This window comes from Colobus angolensis, unplaced genomic scaffold (assembly GCF_000951035.1).
Source record: "Colobus angolensis palliatus isolate OR3802 unplaced genomic scaffold, Cang.pa_1.0 Scaffold396, whole genome shotgun sequence".
NCBI classification, from domain to species: Eukaryota; Metazoa; Chordata; class Mammalia; order Primates; family Cercopithecidae; genus Colobus; species Colobus angolensis.
In genome coordinates this window covers 2,057,522-2,079,321 of record NW_012117332.1, presented here as the reverse complement: position 1 = coordinate 2,079,321, position 21,800 = coordinate 2,057,522, and the positions used below count along the sequence as shown (strand labels likewise).

At 41.8% G+C, this 21,800-nt stretch overlaps 1 protein-coding gene across 1 annotated transcript in view; it reads right to left on the bottom strand.

The window, feature by feature from the left end:
* EXOC2 (exocyst complex component 2) overlaps positions 1 to 21,800 on the bottom strand; it is a 200,465-nt gene that overhangs the window by 20,928 nt on the left and 157,737 nt on the right. The window lies entirely within an intron of this gene.

Sequence of the window (21,800 nt, the reverse complement as noted above, 5' to 3'; positions counted from 1 at the left end):
GGACACACCCAAGTTTAATACGACAAATGACCATTTTGCACACGGGAGACAAGAACCTTACACTGACTTTAAACAGTGCAAGAAAGCAAATGCATGAAATACAACTGTTCAGGCAAACAGTAAAGCTTATATGACAGAGAGAGGGCTTTTGCTTGATGAGAATCCTCAGTGTCGCTCATGAAAAAATGATCCCCTCTGCATGTGGATGCCAGCGTTCCTGTCGTGCTGATCTCCTGGGAATAACCCCCAGCAGTAACTGATGCGACATAATGTTCAGCTGTGTACTGGGATGACCTGGATTTAAATCTTAGCTGGAAACTCAGTTAATCTGAGCTTCTGATTTTCTTTATGGGAAAATGCTTTGCAAAATAAAAAGCGTTCTACAGGCAGACGGGATTCTTCTTCTTCTAAATAATGTGGAGAAACCTCAATCGAGAAGGTCCACATTAAAGAATAAAATACTGAACACTTTGGATTCACCAAGTCTTTACCCATAATTTTTTATTTGGAAAATTAAGTAGTTAAATGCTCACTGTAAAGAACACGGTTTATTATTATTATATAAGAATAAAAGCCCAATAAACTCCTCTTTCATCCTTCTTAGGAATAACCACTATTGACAGGTTAGTGTATGTTCGTCCAGATCTTTTCCTATGAATATAATTTTTTTCCTACAACACAAGATGTTACATTCTCTTCTTGAATCTTGCTAAATTTCATTCTGTAATCTGTAACAATTTTTTAACTGACTGTACTCTTTAGAGCAGTTTTAGTTTCACAGCAGAACTGAGCAGAAGAGGCAGAGATCTCACAGACGCCGCCCCGCCCGCCAGCACAGACCCATGGCCTCCCCAGCTGTCGACATCCCACCAGAGTGGGGCACTTGCTACAGTCGACAGACCTACACGGACACACGCCATTACTACCCAAATTCCACAGTTTACATGAGGGTCACTCTTGGTGGTGTACATGCTATCGGTCCGGACAGATCTATAATGACAGGTGCCAACCATCACAGGAACACACGCGGAGCAGTGTCACTGCCCTAAAATTCCTCTGTGCTCCCTCCTTCACCAGTAACCCCTGACAACTGATGATCTTTTTACTCTCTCCGTAGTTTCTCCTCTTCCAGAATGTCAGACAGTTGGAATCACACAATACGCATTCTTTTCAGTTTATCTTATTTCACTTGGTAATATGCATTTAAGGTTCCTTCCATGTCTTGCTCATTTCATCTTCGTGCTGAGTAATACTCATTTTCCGGAGGGACCATAACACATTTACTCACCTCCTGAAGGATTACTTGGTTGCTTCCAAGTTTTGGCAATTATGAATAAGATTGCTACAAGCATTGGTGTGCAGGTTTTTGTGTGGATGTAACTGTTCCACTCTCTTGGCTAAATGCCACGTAGTGTCGTTCATGGATTATATGGTCAAGAGTTTGTTTAGCTTCATAAGAGGCTGCCAAACTGTCTTCCACACTGGCTGGGTAATTCTGCAGTCCCACTAGCAGTGATGGTGGCAGTGCCAGTCCCATCTCCAAGTGCTGGAGAGGAAGGAGAGATCCTGGTGCTCCCCATCCTCACCAGCATTTGGTGTTCTCAGTGTTCTGGATTTTGGCCATTCTAATAGGTGTGCAGTGGTATCTTCTGTTGTTTTAATTTGCAATTCCCTAATGACACACAATGTTGAACATCTTTTCATACGCTTATTTTCCATCTGCATATTTACTTCGGTAAGTTGTCTGTTAAGGTCTTTGACTTCAACAGTATGCACTGAAGAGCAAACAGGCTGTTTGTATCTACCTGATAATTTTTGATGGCTGCTTAGTATTCCTGCATGGATGTATCATTATCTATCTGACCATTCGCCTACTATGGGGCACTCATGTTGCCTTTTAATTAACCCCCATAAATAATGCTGCAATGAACACAGATTCTTGGATTCTAATACAACAGTTTATGTAAGATATCTTCCCAGAAGTGGAATTGCTGAGTGCAAAGGTATTCAAGCTATTCAGTTTTCATGGATTCTGCCAACTTATCATACAAAAGGCCACACAAAATTATACTCCAATTTATTTCCTCATGCCTTTTGATTCTCTTAACTTGGATTCTCTAATTATTGTAATTAATAGTATTCCTAATATACGCTTCTCCTCAGCTATGACAGTCTATTTTAAAACATTCTTAAACAGCTATTTGACAAAACTTTTCATGAAAATAAAATTTTAATACAAAAATTGAAGGAAACTTACTAAAAGTTATACCAGATTTACTCTATATAGCGTCTGAAAAGTGTTGGAGAGGAAGAACGTGCTGTAACTACAGAAAACAACTGCTATGCCATCTTAACTTATACCAAGAATGCAAACTTTTCCATGAAGCACTTCCTGTCATAATTGGAAAGACGGCTCCTTTAAACACAGGCGGATTTCAAGGTATCAGCCTAATGTTGTTTTGATGCATAACACTCTTCAGACAATACTACAAGAAATCAACCCTGGAAACTCTGGAGACACTACCTACTGTAGAAACCACATTTCCTGTTTTTAACCCCTATGCCCCAAATCAGTTATCACTCCCAGTCTACTGGTAAAAATAGATTCAAAAATACTATAAATATCCCACAATGTACTTTTTTTTATTGTCAAACTGAAACACTACATGAAAAAACTTTGGTGTATTTTTTTCAAGTAAATTATCTATTCAATTATACTCTGAACACACATTACTGAAATTACTGCCTAATTAAAAAAAAAAAAAAGATAACCAGAAACTGTATCACTATTAGTAGAACAGAGAGAAAGTCCTAATCATTCTGCAGCAAAATCAGCTCTTGGTATAAAGAAAGAGTTTTCAGTTCCAGGTCTTCTTCAGGTGTTGGTGCCCTCATTCCCAAATGGATGAATGTCTTCTGTCCTACAGCGGATTTTGTCAAGGGCGATGCGAGGAAAGGACACGCTTCCTATGAAGCACATAAATGGTACCTTCACCCCCTTCTGCTTTCTATTTTCTATCCCAGGATTTTTTTTTTTTTTTCCATTGCTTTCATCAGTAGGATCTCCTACTGATCAATATGATCAATCTAAATAGGAAAACTCTTTCCTTGAGAAAAGAGAAAACGCTGCCAACAGTGAAAATAACAGTGAAATGGTTACATGGCTTATTTTTTTCCCATCTGTAAGAAAGACTTTATATTCGTAAGACTTTAGATGCATAAACTTCATAGACAAAACAGCTTTCAAGACTCAAATACAAGCAAGTGGAAAAAACTCTCCCCTCATTTCAAAATTTAAAGTCTGATGCGTAAAATAGACCATGAATTATCCTAATATAAGATGTTACAGAACTCATTATACATTTAGCATAGAACACGTTTCACAAACTTGATACACTGAATTTTAGACATAAAGGTAGAAAGTTAATTAACTTAATATAAACTGACAAATTAAACCATTTGTTTCAATTTAGTTTTTTGTTAGAAATTTTTTTTTCATTACAAGGAAACTTCAGTTAGAAAAGTGAAAGTGACAAGAAAATGGGATTCATTCTACATATGCAGATGAATGTGCTTGTTTCATACTGTGAGGTGTTACTTTTGGACATCTACTTCATCAACTGGCTTGGGTTAACTGTTCGATTTTCACAGTTTCAAGAAGGTGTTTTGTTCTTTGTTTTTAAAGATTTTAATGAGCTGAGATCAAAACCAAGGAACGCCATGAGAGAGGCAGGCCTGGAAGCAGGCTGGGCTCCTGGCCCCTCGTTTTGCAGTGGGGTCCCCGTGACCAGATGAGCGAACACTGGGAAGGGCTCCTGCCACGGCCTGGCACGCGAGATGGTGCAAAACGCCGGGCAGCACCATGACTGCTGCCGAGCGGCTACGGCATGCCTTTGACTGCAGTCATTACCGTGGAGCACAGGAAAGAAGTAACAGGGCACAGCCCCCACTCTCAATACAGGGCTCCATATGCAATTAAAGAAATAGCCATAAAACCTTCCAAAAAGAAAACACCTTGAAATTCAAAACGATTTTGAGTAACAATAAAATGGAAGGCAAAAAAAAAAAAAAATCTACGAAAACCCAATTGCTAAAAAGCCAAGTGCTAACTGGGATTTTAAAGTCCCCTTTACAGAGTAAGAAATCTAGGCAGAAATGCGTATCTTTTCGAAGACTAATTTTTGAACATGCCACAAATCTGTTTAGATGACTAAAACAACAAAACACTGGCTTTGCACCCTGTTGGGACTAATGACATTGAAGTGTGAGGCCAAGAGAGGGCCGGACGGGGGCGTCAGAACTGAACCCAGCCCCAGCTGGGCAAGCCGCCCACTTTTAGGGGTGCAGGGGCCTGTGTTTCTGAAGCTGCAATGCCAGCTTACAGTGCACTCCAAGGACGCCACCAACGAGGCACACAGGCTCAGGGCAGCAAGGGCAGGAACAGTGCCTCATTTCATAGATTTGTTTCTTTTTCTAAGAAAATCTCATTCAAATACTGAATTCCACGTTGCTTATTATTTCTCTTGAGATTTTTATTAGCAATTACTCATCTGTTCTTCCATCTTCAGCATCAATGCTTACTTGCTTCACTCCACTAAACTGGCTGCTTAGTGCCTGGTACACTGCTGTGCAGATCCTTTATCCAAAAATAAGTGTAACCCCTTTACTCTTCTCTTCCTGGGATCTTTATCGTTCATTAACAGTTTTGCCATACTTGGAAACTCTCCCTCACGGGTCAGTGTTTGTCAGAAGGGCAAGGTGCACATACACACACTGTCTTCTTCCTCAGGGTGAAGCCACTGTCCTTTTGTCAGCAGGGGAGGGCCACCAGATCATGGTCCTTGAGCCCCTTCTCAGCTCTGTTCACAGCACCTGGGACCAAGGAAGACCCACAGTACTTTGCAAACTCATTTCCAGTTGGTCCATGAACAACACGGGTTTGAACTGCGTGGGCCCACCCCTATGTGGGTTTTCTCATGCCTCTGCTGCCCCTGACACAGCAAAACTAACCCCGACCCTCCTCTTCCTCCTCAGTCTACTCAAGGTGAAGGCGACGAGGATGAAAACCTTTATGATGATCCACTTCTACTTCATGAGTAGTAAATGTATTTTCCTTTCTTACGATTTTCTTAGTAGCATTTTCTTTTCTCTAGCTTACCTTAAGAATACAGAATACAGTATATACATAAAATATGTAACAGACTGTTTACGTTATTTAGTAAGTTGTCTGGGCAACAGCAGGCTACTCCTAGTTACATTTTGGGGGTGTCAAAAGTTAAACAAAGATTTTAGACTGTACGGGAGGTGGTCACCCCAACCACCTGTTGTACAAGGGTCTATTGTATTTACAGATATTAAGATACACAAAATGACACCGTATTGTTAGCCCTGTGCTCTGACCCATGCCCTGTATGTATGTTTCTGGGCAAGAGTGATAAAGTTAGAACTGGAGAGGAAAAGTTGGGCCTAGCTCTCTTACTTGAGCCAGTTACACCGCCTTTCCTGATTCTCCAAATTCTAAAAATTTGCCACATGGGGAAAACGGTATCTAACCCCAACACGGCTGGTGTGAAGAGAAAATACAAGAATGTATGTGAAAACAGTAAGTAAACTGTAAAGTATCTTCATTTGAAAATGGACCAAATGAAATACCCAAATCAATCCATCAGGTTTGCAATATGAACCAAAGCAACATGTCATCTGGCATTTTATCTTCACCAATGGATGTTTAAACCCCACAAAATAGGCCAGCTCCACGACTCTGTGTGTCCAGCTCCCATTTTCAGGTATTTCCAGCAGAGCTGTTGTGAATACAGCTGCTGCTGTCTTTCGGTGGCAGAAACACTCACTCTCCTGGGTACAGGCTGGAATGGAGCTGGGCCACTGCATGTGTGTTCTCTTCAGTGTGCTCCAGTCCCCGCGGGGAAGAGCCGGGCCACCCAGTGTCCACAAACATGGCGAACCACGGGCACAGCGTGGTCACCCACAGTTCACGTGCCGTGCTGCTGCCCACGGCCCGGCGTCCACAAACATGGCGAACCACGGGCACGGCGTGGTCACCCACGGTTCACGTGCCGTGCTGCTGCCCACGGCCCGGCGTCCACAAACATGGCGAACCACGGGCACGGCGTGGTCACCCACGGTTCACGTGCCGTGCTGCTGCCCACGGCCCGGCGTCCACAAACATGGCGAACCACGGGCACGGCGTGGTCACCCACGGTTCACGTGCCGTGCTGCTGCCCACGGCCCGGCGTCCACAAACATGGCGAACCACGGGCACGGCGTGGTCACCCACGGTTCACGTGCCGTGCTGCTGCCCACGGCCCGGCGTCCACAAACATGGCGAACCACGGGCACGGCGTGGTCACCCACGGTTCACGTGCCGTGCTGCTGCCCACGGCCCGGCGTCCACAAACATGGCGAACCACGGGCACGGCGTGGTCACCCACGGTTTACGTGCCGTGCTGCTGCCCACGGCCCGGCGTCCACAAACATGGCGAACCACGGGCACGGCGTGGTCACCCACGGTTTACGTGCCGTGCTGCTGCCCACGGCCCGGTGTCCACAAGCAGCACAGCTCCAGTGAAACAAAATGATCTGCCGAACCTGTTTTCCTTGTAGCAGAACATGAAAAAGGAAGCCACAGTACAAACCAAGGAGGAAAATGAGAAGGAAGAAAAGTCCAAGCACACACACCAATTTTTCTTTTCATTAATACAACCCAACCGTGGAGCACAAGAATATTCGCTTCTTTCATATCCATCACATTTAAAGTCCATGAAGGCAGCTTTTGTGATTTCATAAAACCTCTTATTAAATTCCTTCAATACACAAACTAGATAAAAGCGATGTGCATTCTGTGTATAATTCTCCAAGTCCTTATTGCTGTAATCGTAGACTGTCATACCATTTGCAACCAGAAAGGACAGCAATTTCAAAAAAAGAAAAATGGGTTTTCAGATATATTATATTTATGAATTTACTCTGGTTGTCACTCAAACATTTTGATTATCACTAGGTGATATTATGAGAAAATGGGAGTAAATTGATCCAAAAAGAATCTAAGACTCCATTAAATCTCCGCTGCAGTATAAAGATTTTAATACCATCGTCTCGAATTTGCTCCCACAGGCATCAGCTGCTTTGTTGATGTTTCTTGCTCCACACACTTAAAAATCTGCCACAAACTGAGCTTTTTACGTGAATTGTACTATTTTTAGACTCTTTATACAATGTAGAGTTTAAGCACATTGATGAGCTTGCTGAAAAATGATGTATTTTTGAAAAGTGTCAGGAGGCAGAGGCAGAAGTCCCAGTTTTGTCAACCAAATGCTCTCTGACGGCTTTAGACAATGTTTCACCTGGACTTCAGTTTCCGACTGTCAAAGAAAGGGGTATGACAGGTCTTCTCAGCCTCTTTCAGGCCGGTAAGAACCCTTTTACTGTGGTCTCTTAGGAAATGTTCAAGTCGATTTCAATAAACACTCAAAATTTTTCCACCTTGAAGGTGTAGAATAACTAGTAACTATTTACTACTACTACGCTGCCCTGTAAGTATTTTGGGGTTTGTTTTTGCTGCTTACTAAGAGAAGGTGGTTAAGAAAATTGGAGACGATTACCCAATATTTACCAAGTACCTTTTATCTTCAAGGTTCTATCCTGGTTTTGGGAGAAAGTCACAGAGATGGCATTTCTGACCTCAGAGTACAAAACAGGAAACATAGAGTTGCTCTGTGGTTTAACTTTCTTAACAAATTCTATCAGATGCTCATTTTCTACTAAAATGAGTAAATCCATGCGCTGCTCCCACCTTCCCATGCCCTGAGCATGTGGTTTGGAGCCCCTGGTGTGCATGTGAGGCTTTCTCAGGAGCTGCAGGGTGAGGGCTGTGAAGACACAGCTGCTCTGGGCTCCAGGGAGGCCAGGGGGGTCGCACCTGGGGCAGACGTCTGTGAGAGAAGCCCAAGGGACGCAGAGGCCAGGGGAGGAGCACACACCACAGGCAGATGTGTGGGGCAGGAGCCCAAAGGACAGAGAACCAGCAGGTGCCCTGGGTCAGGCCTGTGATGTCCCAGGAGGAGGGAAGGAGGGTGGAGTCGGAAGGGAGGAGGGAGCCAGGGAGGCAGGGCCCTCTGAGGGCAGAGGAGTTCTCAATGAAGTTCCGGAAGCCAGTGACCAGATCAGTGCATGTCAACAGCTTAAAAGAAAAAGTTAGGTGCTGGTGGCTTCACTCTAAACGAACAGTTCTTAAAACTGCTTTCAGTTCTAGCCATAATAGAGGCATTCGAATGATGTTGCCTTTGATGAAACTATAAAGATTTTGGCTTTTATAGCATATCATGCCAGAAACAAATTTATAACATTGCTATGGTATAACAGCAAGAACACTTGGAAGGCACATTTTTCAGTTGAGCTCTAAGAATTACTTTTCCCTTGCCCCAGGTTGGCAATTAAGAACTACAACTCATTTACCCCCCACTCCACCTCACCCTACCCCAGAAACAGAGAAAAACAGACACTGAAAAAACCAACAGGCAAACAAAACCAGGAAGGTAGGTTAGGAAACGTGGGCATTGAAGGTAAATGAAAATAGATGAAAAAAAATTCATGTCTTAACATCTTTCCGTCCTGTCCACACAGTCTTCTGTCCTCCCTGTCTGTCCCCTGGTCTTCCTGCCATCGCTGTTGGTCTCTTTACAGTCCTTAGAATGTCGGCACCACAGCGGGAGGCAAGCGTACCCTGGGACCGATGCCCTGACGTCCTGAGCACAGGCAGCAGGTTCAGGGCTGAATGCAGCTGTGTGGCTCCAGGGTGCCAGGGTGCCAGGGCACATCGCGCTCCTGGGAGGGAGCAAGGAGCCAGAATGACTGTAACTATACGATTTCCAACAACAAAGGAGAGATACACACAGCCGGTGGGTGTCTGCAGGGAGCACAGCGTGGCTCCCGGGGGCTTCCTTTAGGAAACTTGCCTGTCCTTAGGTTCACCATTGTGATTTAATCCCTCAGATTCTGTTAACTGGTGACTAAACCACCACGGCATATGGTGACTTAGTTTGCTAGGAAGTCCAACTGTAACATTTGGAAATCATCTGAGCCTCAGCTGTCTACTGTGATGCATGTTATAAACAACTGGGAAAGCACAACATTTTTCACAGTTTTCCAGTTCAAAGGAATAATTTGGAACTGTCTATAACCCTCCACTAGTCCAGTGCACTCCACCCATCCAAATACTGAGACAACCCTGAAAGTGTTTCATTAAATCTCACCTTACTGCAGCGTGCAAATACATTAAAGTTAATCAACTGGTTTTGTTCCAGCAGGCCATCTTTGTTCCTAATGCGAGGAGAATACACATTTCTAACTGTGAACTAAGGCTCTGATTCTGGGGCGGCACTGGAGTGGAGGGAAGACAGCTGCTAGGCTGCGCGTATATGAAGACCATCCAAATGGCAGCGCTCACTGTCAGCTTTCAACGTTCCCGCGCACAGAGCTAGCTTATCTAGTCCCATCACTGGACCCCTAGCCCCAGCCCAACAGAGCTGTGGGGCACAGCTGGCTGAGCTTGGTCATCATGTGTGCAGACACCAGAGGCTTCCCTGGCTCTGCAGGGCAGGCCTGAAGCCAAGGGATCAAAACAAAGGCAGGTTTTCCAACGTCCCAATTGTTTAAGAAAAGCAACAAATTCAGGGCTAACATTCACACCAAATGTAGCCAACACCAGGAGGAAATAATAGCTGGGATGGGGGAAGAGGATGCCAAGACGGTAGCATCTATGCAAGTTCTGTCACTATCTGTTTACCACAGGACGCACAGTTGTGAAGCGTGTAAATGAGTTTTGGAAACAGTCCCTCTATAATGAGATAAAAACCAGGTCAAGTGAGAAAAAATCCCTAACGCTTTCCACAGCACCTTAGAAGAAGTCTAAATTCTCAGAGTTCCTAGTACAGATATAGAATATGACAGAAGGAACACGCACACCTTCCCCAATGCCTCACTGATGGAGAGACCACGTTGGTTGAGGGTAGGGAGGCAGCCTTTCTCACCTGCCTGGCAGGAGCGGGTCCAGTTGGCAATGACTTCTGAATGGAGGCGATGGTGCTGCTGGAATATGAGAAGCACCAGGTACCATGACTGTTGCTGCTACAGTCCATCCAGCTGTAGAACTGACTTTGGGGTGAGACTGAACGAGATCTATGGGGTTAGAAAAAGCCAGGGGGTAGGAGTGGACAGAGACACAGTGTGGAAAGAAATAAAAGAGAGGAAGATGTTCATACTTCATATTCCGTCAATTCCTCCCAACAGCTGATTCTACTGAGGCAAGGAAACCACCATGAATGTGGAACATGGCACCCCACGGCACGGCTGTACTGTCAGGACCCAGGGCCCACTTGAAGAGACTCCCCCAAAGGGGGCACAACTAAATCTAAAAAAAACCAAAAAACCTACTACAATGAATTGAAGCTTATCAAATTATGTTCACATCATGACTTCATAAAGGTAATCAAAAAATAAAAAATACTTTAGTAATGACCTTTGAGAAATACTAGGAAACCAACTCATTCTGCAAACTGCTAACTAATCAGGCATCTATCCTGCCCCTCCTGTGTACTTCAGAGCTTAATGAAAAAAATTTATTTAGTGTTCCAGCTAACAATTCTTATTTTCAATTTCTAATAAGAAATAGATTATGAAAACAATTACCAATGGTGCTATAACCATTAAGATGAAAAGTTTATGGTGAACTTTTAAAGGTATACCAAGCTGATAACACTTGAACTCAATTTTCAATCTTATCATCAAAAACAGAGACAACCAAACATAAGGCATCTCCTGATGGAAGTAAACAACATAAAATCAAACCTCAAACTGATAGCTTCCTTATTAACCACAAATTTATAGGAAACACAAGGGACAGAGGAACAGGTTAAATGACACCATGAGGAAGCTATCTGAAAAATCTAGAATGTGGGAAAATCTACAGAACAAAGAACCCAATTGATTCAGCTAAAGATGGTGGGTAACAGGGAAACAACCACTTCACTGAGCACCAAAAGTGACTCGAGAGAGGTTTATTTTTCTTAATTAAGAGACATATCAACCAAAAGTAATGTGTAGACCTTGACTGAATCCTGATATGAACAAACTGTCTAAAAAGCTTCTACGAGAATTTGAACATTGACTAAATATCTGATAAAATTAAGGAATTACTGTTAACTTTTTCCAGATCTAATAATGGTATTATGATTATGTTTCTTTAAAAAAAAAATCAGTCCTTATCTTATGTGTGTATGGATGAAATGATCTAATATCTGGGATGTACTTCAAAATAATGGATCTCAGAGGTAGTGGGGAGCCCAGGGCACAGCAAACAAGATTGGCCATGAGATGATTGCTGCTGAAGTTGGCCAACAGGTCAACTGGATTTGTCAGACTGTTCTGTTTGGATATATGTCTGAAAATTTCCATAACCAAAAGTTTTTAAATGACTTGGACTGTTTATTTGTACAATAGTATGTTAGTTCACCCTGATGCCAAACAGCATAGTTTATAGCTATCAATTTAATACATAATAAATACTTCAGCAGATAAGACATGCAATGAAGAAAATATGTAGGCCATGGGTCATCTTGAAGTTAATAAATTTCACATTTAAGACCATTTGAGCCAAAATCTAGCTTTATTGGAAAATGCTTGGCAGGCCAAGAAACTATAACCAAATGTCTAAAGCATTGTACAAATGGTTTTACAGCACTGACTCTAATATATCAAACAGCTTATAAATGAGAAGAAAATGTCTGAAAACAAGGAAGTTTAACTGTATTTTTTTTTAAAAAAGATGACCGATGAAAATTATACTCCTTTAGAACATGTAAAATCGCTTTTTGCTTTAAATAGATTAAATACAAGACTATTAACGTTTACCTCTAAACTTTTTAAATGTAATTAAGAGTAGTCCTAGGAACTGACAGTTTTCCATCAGAGTTCAGTAAAGAAAAAAAGATTATTGACTTAGGCTTCTGTCTTCAGAGATGAAGTCCACTCAGTTGGTATCCGTTTTGATCAAAGCAGAAGTCGGAAAGCGCCAAAGTACTCAATGACAAGGACACGGGAACCCCGTGAGGGGTGGGTGGGTGACAGGAAACCGCCACCCACTGGGCACCAACACCCACAGTCCACACTTGGAGATGAAAACAGATTCTAAAGTGTCCCAACGAACAGCACTAGGAATATGATGTTCATGATGGCACCCTTAAAATTCTGTGGGGCTCAAAGAGTCTTTAGAATAAAGAAGAAAGGTAGAACTACATTTAGGAGATCTTTGGTGTTACAAGTATTTTATAATATTTGAATTCTTTTTTTTTTTTGAGACGTGGTCTCTGTCTGTCACCCAGGCTGGCGTGCAGTGATGGGATCTTGGCTCACCATGCCTTCATCTCCCAGGCTCACGTGATCCTCCCACCTCAGCCTCCTGAGCAGCTGGGACCACAGGTATGTGCCACCATGCCCAGCTAATTTCTGTGGTTTTCTATCAGGATGGGGTCTCACTATGTTGCCCAGGCTGGTCTCTAACTCTTGGGCTCAAGTGATCCACCTATCTCAGCCTCCCAAAGTGCTGGGATTACAGATATGAGCCACCATGCCTGGCCTCGAATCCTCTGTAAATGGGGGGGAGGTCCATGTTATTTTTGGTTATTTATCCTAATTAATAATTAATAAACCAAAGTCTTTTTGACGTTTATTGAATAAAAAATAGTTGACTCAATTTGACTTTCTGTTGAAAATAACTATTAATTTACCAAGGGTAAATTTGGTATTTTATTGATGTTATTTTCACCTATCATTATGGCTTGAGTAAGCCTTACCAAGGCATTAACCAATCAACTAATAACTGAATAAATCTATTACTGGATGCTTACTCCAAGCCAGGTGCCTTGCTAGTCATGGATACAGAGAGGAGACACCAGCAGGAGGGTTCACATCCAGACAGGTGGACCAGCAGAACAGTGTGTGGTGAGCGCTGTGAGCTGGGCTGGGCTCAGGTGAAGTGATGGTGCAGGAAGTGTCTCCAGGCCTCAGGCAGGCCCATGGGGACTGCAGAACAGTGTGCGGGGAGTGCTGAGCTGAGCTGGGCTCAGGTGAAGTGATGGTACAGCAAGGCGTCTCCAGGCCTCAGCCAGGTCCAAGGGGATGAAAGGAAGGTCACGTGAAGGCAGCAGTGTGCTTGAGGGCATCGGGAGAAGGAATGCTGGGTCTCTGAGGACTTAGCAATGGCCCAGTGTGGACTGAGTGTAGACGACCAGGAACGGCTTGTATGAAGAGATGAGGCTTCAGAGCTAAGCAGGTCAGCACATGATCAGTACTAAAACTGTTTTCCTCCAAAGGCTAGGGGCCATTACATGACTGTGAGGAAAGAAGAAACCTGAACAAAAATGAATTTTCAAAGAATATTTCAGCAGGATTTGAGGAGGTGAGACTGGAGAGGAAGACATCAGATAGGGAAAAAAAAAAAATCTGTTCTGATAGGTAATATCTGAAAATCTAAATCTGACAGGTAAGATAAAGAAACCTGACAGGTAAGAGATGGGATAGAGCTATCCAGAAAGCAATATTTAGAGCCTCTGCTGGCCAAGGGGGTGTGTCCAAGTGCTACCAGTTCGGTGTCTTTCAAATGGAGAACATTCAGGGTGCACTCCGGAGATGAGCGCGGATCCTGGCTCCGCGGATGCTGAAGGAGACTCGTGGTGAACACGAGTGCTCACCACCTCGGTCAAGTGAGAACGCAATGCTTCCCTCCTACACTACACAGTACCGTCGGCTTCTCTTTGTACGCTTCAAACCTGGAAATCAGAAACTGCTATGTGAACAACGTGGAAAACCTGGAGACTGCCTTGTATAGAACAGACTTGGTAATATTTGCTGACTTTATGAATGAAAAACAAATGTCCTTTCTGTCTGCACATGAAGTATTTTATAGACACTGAGTATACACACTGAGATTAATTTCACTTTATTCTACTCTTGCTGTTCCAAACATGTATATTTTCATATCTGTGAATTCAGGTTAGACTAAGTTTAAACAGGGCAATGAATATATGGTTTATTTTGGCAGGTGACAAAGTATAATTAGGTCTTTAAAAAAAATTGTTTTCTGAGACAGGGTCTCTCCCTGTTGCCCAGGCGAGAGTGCGGCGGTGCCATCATAGCTCGCTGCAACCCTGAAGCCCTGGCCTCAGATAACCTTACTGGTGATATCACTAACTCATATGATTAAAACGCACCTTTCTAAATTCCTTTTAAAAATGTTCAATGGGGAATGGAAAACTACCTCTATTTTGTGCTGAACTGATAATGTAAATACAATGTTATTATTTGAAGGGGATGTCTGCGGTAGTATGAAGGTGTGGGTGGGGTGCAGAGCTGAACTAAGACATTACAGTTTAAGTTTATCTAAATGCTTCAACCAAAACTGAAAAAAGCAGCAAAGGGAGGAGAACTTGAAGTTTAATTACGTTAAACAGAGGGCATAGCTCTGCTTATGGATTTATTTTTTTATTGATAGAAAAGAGCAATATATGTTTAGTGGAAAGAAAAATGTCTTATAACCCTTATTTGGTCATTCCTTAGGACATTTATTACGGGGAAGAACCACCAGACTTGGCAATGACTGTAATTACACAGAGGTGTCGTCTTGTGAAGAAGTCAGCATGGCCCCTGCCTCTGGTCGTCCCATGACTACCAAATACCACGGCACACCTGCATCTACGGAACAAACCTGCATGCCCTGCACGTGTCCCAGAACTTAAAGGAAAATGAAATAAAATAAAACAAAAATTTCAAACATTAAAAAAAGAAATAAACCCTACTTGGTCAGAATGAATTAGTGTTCCACTGTATGGACAATAGTGCTTTGATCTGCTAAAAATAATTGTTAGAATTTTTTGGTCCAATGTTCATGAGGAACACTAGTCTGTAATTTTCTTTCGTTGTAATGTTCTTGTCATATTTTTGATTTGGGGTTTTGCAGGTTTCAAAAAACGAGATTGAATATGCTTCCTATTGTATTTTCTGATAAAGTTTGTATAAAATTGGTATTGTTTATTCCTTAAATGTTACATAGAACTTATCAGTAAAACCATCTGGACTTGGAATTTTCTACAAAGAAAGGTCTTTGATTGTGCATTCAACTTAATAAATATAGACATTTTTCTACATTTAATCATCTTTTAAAACATGAAAAATCAAAACCCAAAAAGTTTGTCTTTTCTATTTTTCCCACATATCAACCATTTCTGATACTTTTTTCTCCTTTCTTTAGATTCAAGTTTCCATCTAGTGTGTTTCTTCGGCTGCATCCCTCTGTGCCTTCTGCCGAAGTGCTGGGCACCTGCCGCAGCAGTCGTGGACAGCCCTCAGATCTGACTGGTGCAAGCTCCCCTCCTGTAGGGGTTCAAGCGCCCCCTCCAGTCTGTCTGCTTTTGATGGCTCTCCAGTGCTTCTCATAGCTGGTTTCTATATTCTGTGTAGAGTTCAATTTTTAACTGTGGAAGGGTTAGTCTTGATAAGTTCTTCCTCTATTACTGAAACCAAAATTCCTCTGAAGGTTGTACTTTTTATTCTGTGGCAGTTCTAATTAAGAAAACATGCTACATTTTGTCATTAATTTTAGGATAGTTCAATCACGGGCTTGCATAAAGGCATTGTAGAAACTTTTTAAGTGTAAGATAGTGCTACTACTAAGCTAACTTTATTAGGTTTTTCTTCATAAATTTAGCCAAAGTGGAATGCATTCCATTTTCAAATGTCTAATATAATGTTGAACATCGTTCAGTGAGTGTTCTTGCAATGACTAAAGTCTTTTCTCTAGACTGACACGACAATGGCAATAAGTCAGCAGCTAGGATTCCTGAAAATATCAGGAAAAACTGTCAAACGACTTGCTGAAACCTAAATTCAGCACGTATGCCATTTCTCTGTCAAACCAAGTGTGTGTCCAAGAAGAAAACAAGTGAGTATTGTATGTGCCTGTTCTTTGTGGGCATGCTGTCTCCATGAAGTTTTTCATTTCTTTAAAATATAGAAATTTCTTTTTTAAAAATAAAAATACATCTATTCCTCCCCAATATTTTTAAAAGCAAAATTTTAAAGTAGAAAATTAAAGTTTTCTAGCATGCTCCTTCCTACCCCCTTTCAAGACAAGTTTATGCATGTCAAATTGTACATATGAAATTGACACATTGTCTTTTTCAATAAAAATGAGGAATGAATGCATGTTTCCTTAACCAACATATTCTACCAATATATGGACAGTCCCCCACAGTATCCATCTTATCCATTATAAAGAAAGCATAGTATTTGTTTAGATATATAATACATTATTTAACCAATTCATTACTAATGGGCATTTAGGTAGTTTTTCGGATTCTGCATATATTAAAAAATGCTTCAATAAACATCACTGCACATAATTCTTTACTTACTTCTGTAAAACCTTCCTTAAGATAAATTCTTAGAAACAAAACTTCTAAGTAAATTCTATACATATATATGTGCACGCACACACACACACACACACACACACACACACGCATGTGTACAGCTGGGCCACTTTACACTCCTAGAAAGATGATGGAATAGTTTGTTTCTTTGTACCTTTGCCAAAAAGCAGGTATGGTCAAGCTTTACAACATTTGTCAATCCACAGGGTTTTAACAAAATGACACCCTAACGGTATTTTAAATTACATTCTTTGGGAACTGATTAATTTGATCCTATTTTTATATTTATTGGCTGTATTAGTTTTTTTGTGAATTTCATGAACTTGCGTCTCTTCTACCAGCATATCTACCTTTTTCTTTGTGGATTTCTAATAGAGGCTGTTTGCTGTCTAGCAACACAGCACAATGCCTAAAGTTAAGGGCTGCCTGGATTTGAACTCGGAACCCCTACCCCACCACTTCCTAGCTACATGACCTTGAGCAAGTCACGTAAGCTCTTTGTGCTCAGTGGCTTCATCTATAAAATGAGAATAAAAATACTGCTTACTCCTTGAAGTGTTGTTATACAGATTAAATCAGGTGATTTATGCATGTCCTCTGCCATGTCCATTGTATATGTGCAATAAATGCTGACTACGTTACTAAACATGTACACAGTAACGTGTGTATAAACGCATGTATAAGGCATATATGTACGTATAAATTCACATACACATGTAACATACAACTTATTTTATAGGGACCCCAAAACATTTTAATGATCCATTTTCTCAGAGAGCTACATAAAACTTTGAGGTCTGTCTGTAGCTTCCGCATTTTTTGAAAATCAAACAAAAATTACAATTTCTCCTTATCTCTATTCTTGTAGCATTGTTCTTATTCTCTAGAAATTCTACGCTGGACCTGAGCTTTGAATGATTTAAGTTACAGGATCTGATGGCGCAATGTCTCTCGTAAAATTCAGTGAAAACACCTGCAAGACACATTCCAAAAGGCAGAGATCTTAAAATAAAATTCAACAAACATGGACTTGAGAAGAGCTGTGTTTCTGCCTCTGTCTCCATAATTAGATTTATATTTTCTTTCTCTTCAATATGCTGGAATGTGCTGCTTGGCACACTGCTCGGACAACACACAAGCCTCACTCGCTGACGGAACTAACTGTGCGCCCCCAGCCTGTGCTCTGGCGCATCTGAGGGGTGGGAGGTCACTCTATATGCATCATACATGCAGGCCACCAACTCTGCTGTTAGTTTTAGAACGGTCCTAGACATACTCATGTCACAAATGATGTCAAGTTTTCCCCTTCCCAATTTCAATTACTATAATTAACATAAGAGCACTTGAATTAAAAATCAGTTCACATTTGCCTACAGAAAATGATTGTTTAAATTCACTTAGTAAACACCTTTAAATAATATATATTAATTTAAATTTTTATGACTATTTGACAGAAAAAATAGTTAAAACCAGTATTTAAGAGAAACTTAAATACTTTTTTCTTATTTAATGTTTCAAAGACACAAACTTCAATGTGTATTTGTAAATAAAGACCAACAGTATTCTTAATTTATTTAACAATTATAAAAGTCAAATACTAAGAACTCTTAATAATTGTGGATAACAGAACAATTAAAATCTTAACAGCAGTTCTGTGACTCAGAACTAACCAGAATAATCTTTACTGACATATACACAAATAAAGAGGTGACACCAATTTAAATATCCAACGGTAAGATTTTAAAAAACATAGCTATGGCTTTAACGGTATCTCTTCTTGAATCATGAAATTAATCAACTGGATTTTTTTTTTAATCACTACATACAGTATCGGAAACTAAATTTATTGGTAACTACAGCAATAAGTAATCAGTTACCCATATGATTTGCAAAATTCAGTTTCTGAAGAAGAAAACTGTGAAGATAATACTAAAGTTGTTAATTGAAATTATTTTGGAAGATTAATAGTCAAACTATTTTGGTTGTTCACTTTACACCAGGTCTCAACTTAAGTCAGCTTTAAACAAACTAAAAATCCCTATATGACTATGCAAGGCTGAGGTTCAGTTAGTAATCATGAAGTCAAAACTACACAAAGAACAGAACTAAATAGAGCTTATAAAAGTGAAACGAGCACCGACAGCTTCTACGTGTTTTTGGCACCTGAGAAAGAGTCAATAAATCGCGGACAGTATGGTGTCATGTGTCATTTGCTTATGAAAGTTTATCTTAAGAAAAAAACAAAACCAAAAAACGAAGCTATGCTTAAAAAAAAAAAAAAAAGCCTCACCACTCAATGTCACACATCCAGAAGAATCTTAATTTTGTATTGAAGATTATCTGAGGTTACAGACTCTTATTAAGATCAATCTCAGGATGACATTTAGGCTCTGATCCTAATTCACAACAGAGGCTTGCACTAGTTCAATGTCATGGCTGGAAAATAGGAAGGTCATAGAGAAAGGACTCTGGGTACCTTAAATCAATCCAGTGAGGACTTGGAAATCCACTGGGTGCAGCAGAACCCTAAGATCCCCGTGAGTCCGGCACTGCCTGCCGCTGACCGGCCCCCCGCGCCCCAGTTACTGCTCGCTGAAGTGCCCTCCCAGGATCCACAGCCACGTGATGACGGCCAGCAGCCCCTGCACTAAGTACTGTGACCTAACGACGCCCTTCAGGGAACGGGCCTTCAGAGATGGCTATTTCCCGAAGACACCTTGGGGCCGGTGGATGGGGAAGACCTGCCTTCCACCTGACAGACGTTCTCGACGGCCCTTGCCGGTGTCCGGCATACACTGAAAAGCAGCAGGTCTGAGACAGGGCTGGCGAGGAAAAGTCTTCCTCTGCATCAGGGCAAATAAATCCTCTTTCTCAGTAACATTCCGAGATTTCAGTGGCGACAGAGAAGAGCCACTTTGTTGAGACTGAAACTTGGTGGCCTATTCTCAATTTTTATAGTAATCACTGAAGTGCAGGAAACTCAGAGCGGCTGTGCCATCATTTTTTCTCTATTCTCAAAGAAATACCACAAATGATTTAATAGCCTTGAACACAACCAAATAAGATAAGAATGATTTCAGAGTGAACAGTTAATGTACTTATATGCGAATCACAGGAAAAGATATGAACTTTAACAAAATTCATTTAAACTACTACCCAACAATGGTTCAGTAATAGTTTAAATAAACAGATAGAATTGCTGATGTGTTAGATGTGTAAACAGTTAATGTACTTACAAGCTAATCATAGGGGAAGATATGAACTTTAACACATTCATTTGAACTATTACCGAACAATGTATTACTTTGTGCACGGTGATGCACATTGTTCAGTAAGAGTTTCAATGGTTAAATAGATGGAACGGATGATGTGTTGGATATGCCTGACAGCTGCATTTTCATTGAAATGCACTTGCTGAAATTTAGAAAGTGCACACAACTGCCACCTGAGAATTCACAAAGGACAAGAAAATGACTACTCTAACTCATTTTAATTCGGCAAATATGAATATCCACTGTGGACTGTTTACTAACAAGTGAATCAGAAGAACAGTGGAAACTAGCACACTGTGTGATGCACTTTCCTACCGAAAAAAATTTTGAGAAAAATCAGGCAAAAGCATATGGCAAACACTTGGAAGAGAAGGAGCAACTGGCACATTTAGAAAGATGGTATATTATTATAGAAAACTGCCAATCTTCATTTACTCCACAAACACACACACGCAGTATCCGCTGAGTGTCAGAAACTGCACTGTGCTAAAATCTCTGAGAGCAAGAGGCCCAAACGATGGCCTTGTGCTGAGGCTGTCCAGCAAAGAGGGAGACAACGACAACACATTTCCTGTGGGCGCAGAGAGTTGTAGGAACTGCTCTGGGAGCACCATGGATAGAGGTAGGCCAACACGACCTGGAGACGTGCAGGGGATGGGCTGGGTGAGCTCCTAGAGGACACAGGGCCTGGAAGGGCAGGAGAGGTTAGGAGAGGGGGCAGAGGTGAGAGGGACGAGGCACAGGGTTCACAGTGCAGGAAGCACCCAGCCTGCCTGCTGCCTGGGGGAGCCCGTGGAGAGGGAGGTAACTCATAGCAAGCACAGGGAGTACTGCTAGCCCTCTGCATCTGTGGCCTCTGCATTTGTGGCCTCCACAATGGTGGCTTCTGCATCTGTGGATTCAACCAACCATGAATAGAAAATATTCTGAGGGGAAAAACCGGTCGTTGCATCTGTACTGAACATGTACGAACTTTTTTCCTTGTCATCATTCCCTAAACAATACCATATAACAGCGATTCACAAAGCACTGGCGTTGCATTGGGTGTCAGAAGCAATCTAGAAATGATTTAAAGCACACAGGAAGATGCGCGTAGGTTACATGCAAATATGACACCGTTTCCCACCAGGAACTTGAGCTTCTGTGGAATCTGGTACCTGTGGGAACGCCACCTTGTCGAGAAGTCTGGGGTAGGCTTCCGGGAGAATGAGCCTCCCTGAAGGATTTTCAGCAGGGCATTGAAAGGGTTCAACTTATATTTTAGAAGGATGAGCTTTCCAAAAAGGCAGAGGTTGAGTCCAGCTGGAGAGGGGCTGTGGGGTGAAGCACTGGGGCAGTGGGCAGGCTGCCAGGGCAGAGGTTGGCACAGCACAGCTTCCCAGGTTTTACTATCATGAGAAGATACTATAAGAATTTTAAGTAAGATACTGATAGAATCTGCCTTAGACTTTAAAAGGATGTACTTTGAGGGTATGAACTGAATGTGGTTTGGGCACAGAAAAGTGTGTGTACGGAAAGCACAGGAGGAATAAAGGCTTGCATGACTGCCATGACTGTGAGCTCAGGAAATTCAGTAACTGTGGTCACATTAAGCAACTGTGGCTAATTTAATGATCCCGGTTTTTAGACTTTTGGCATCACTATATGTGAACACTATACAATAAAAACCAAAGGTGTTTAAACAGTAAACAATTTCATCATCCTTTAGCATAAGCACTGTACAATACAAACAAGAGGAGGTTAAAGTGATGAGTTAGAATGATGACGTTACCAAACCCGTTAGCAACTCACTGGTGCATCTGCATCTATGTGTCCCCGAAGAACCCGTGTCTGACACCAGCACGACGACCCCTTCCTCACAAACCACTTCTCTACACAAGTGCCGACCCGTGTCCGACACCAGCACGACGACCCCTTCCTCACAAACCACTTCTCTACACAAGTGCCGACCCGTGTCCGACACCAGCACGACGACCCCTTCCTCACAAACCACTTCTCTACACAAGTGCCAATGGGCAGCTTGGTTTTA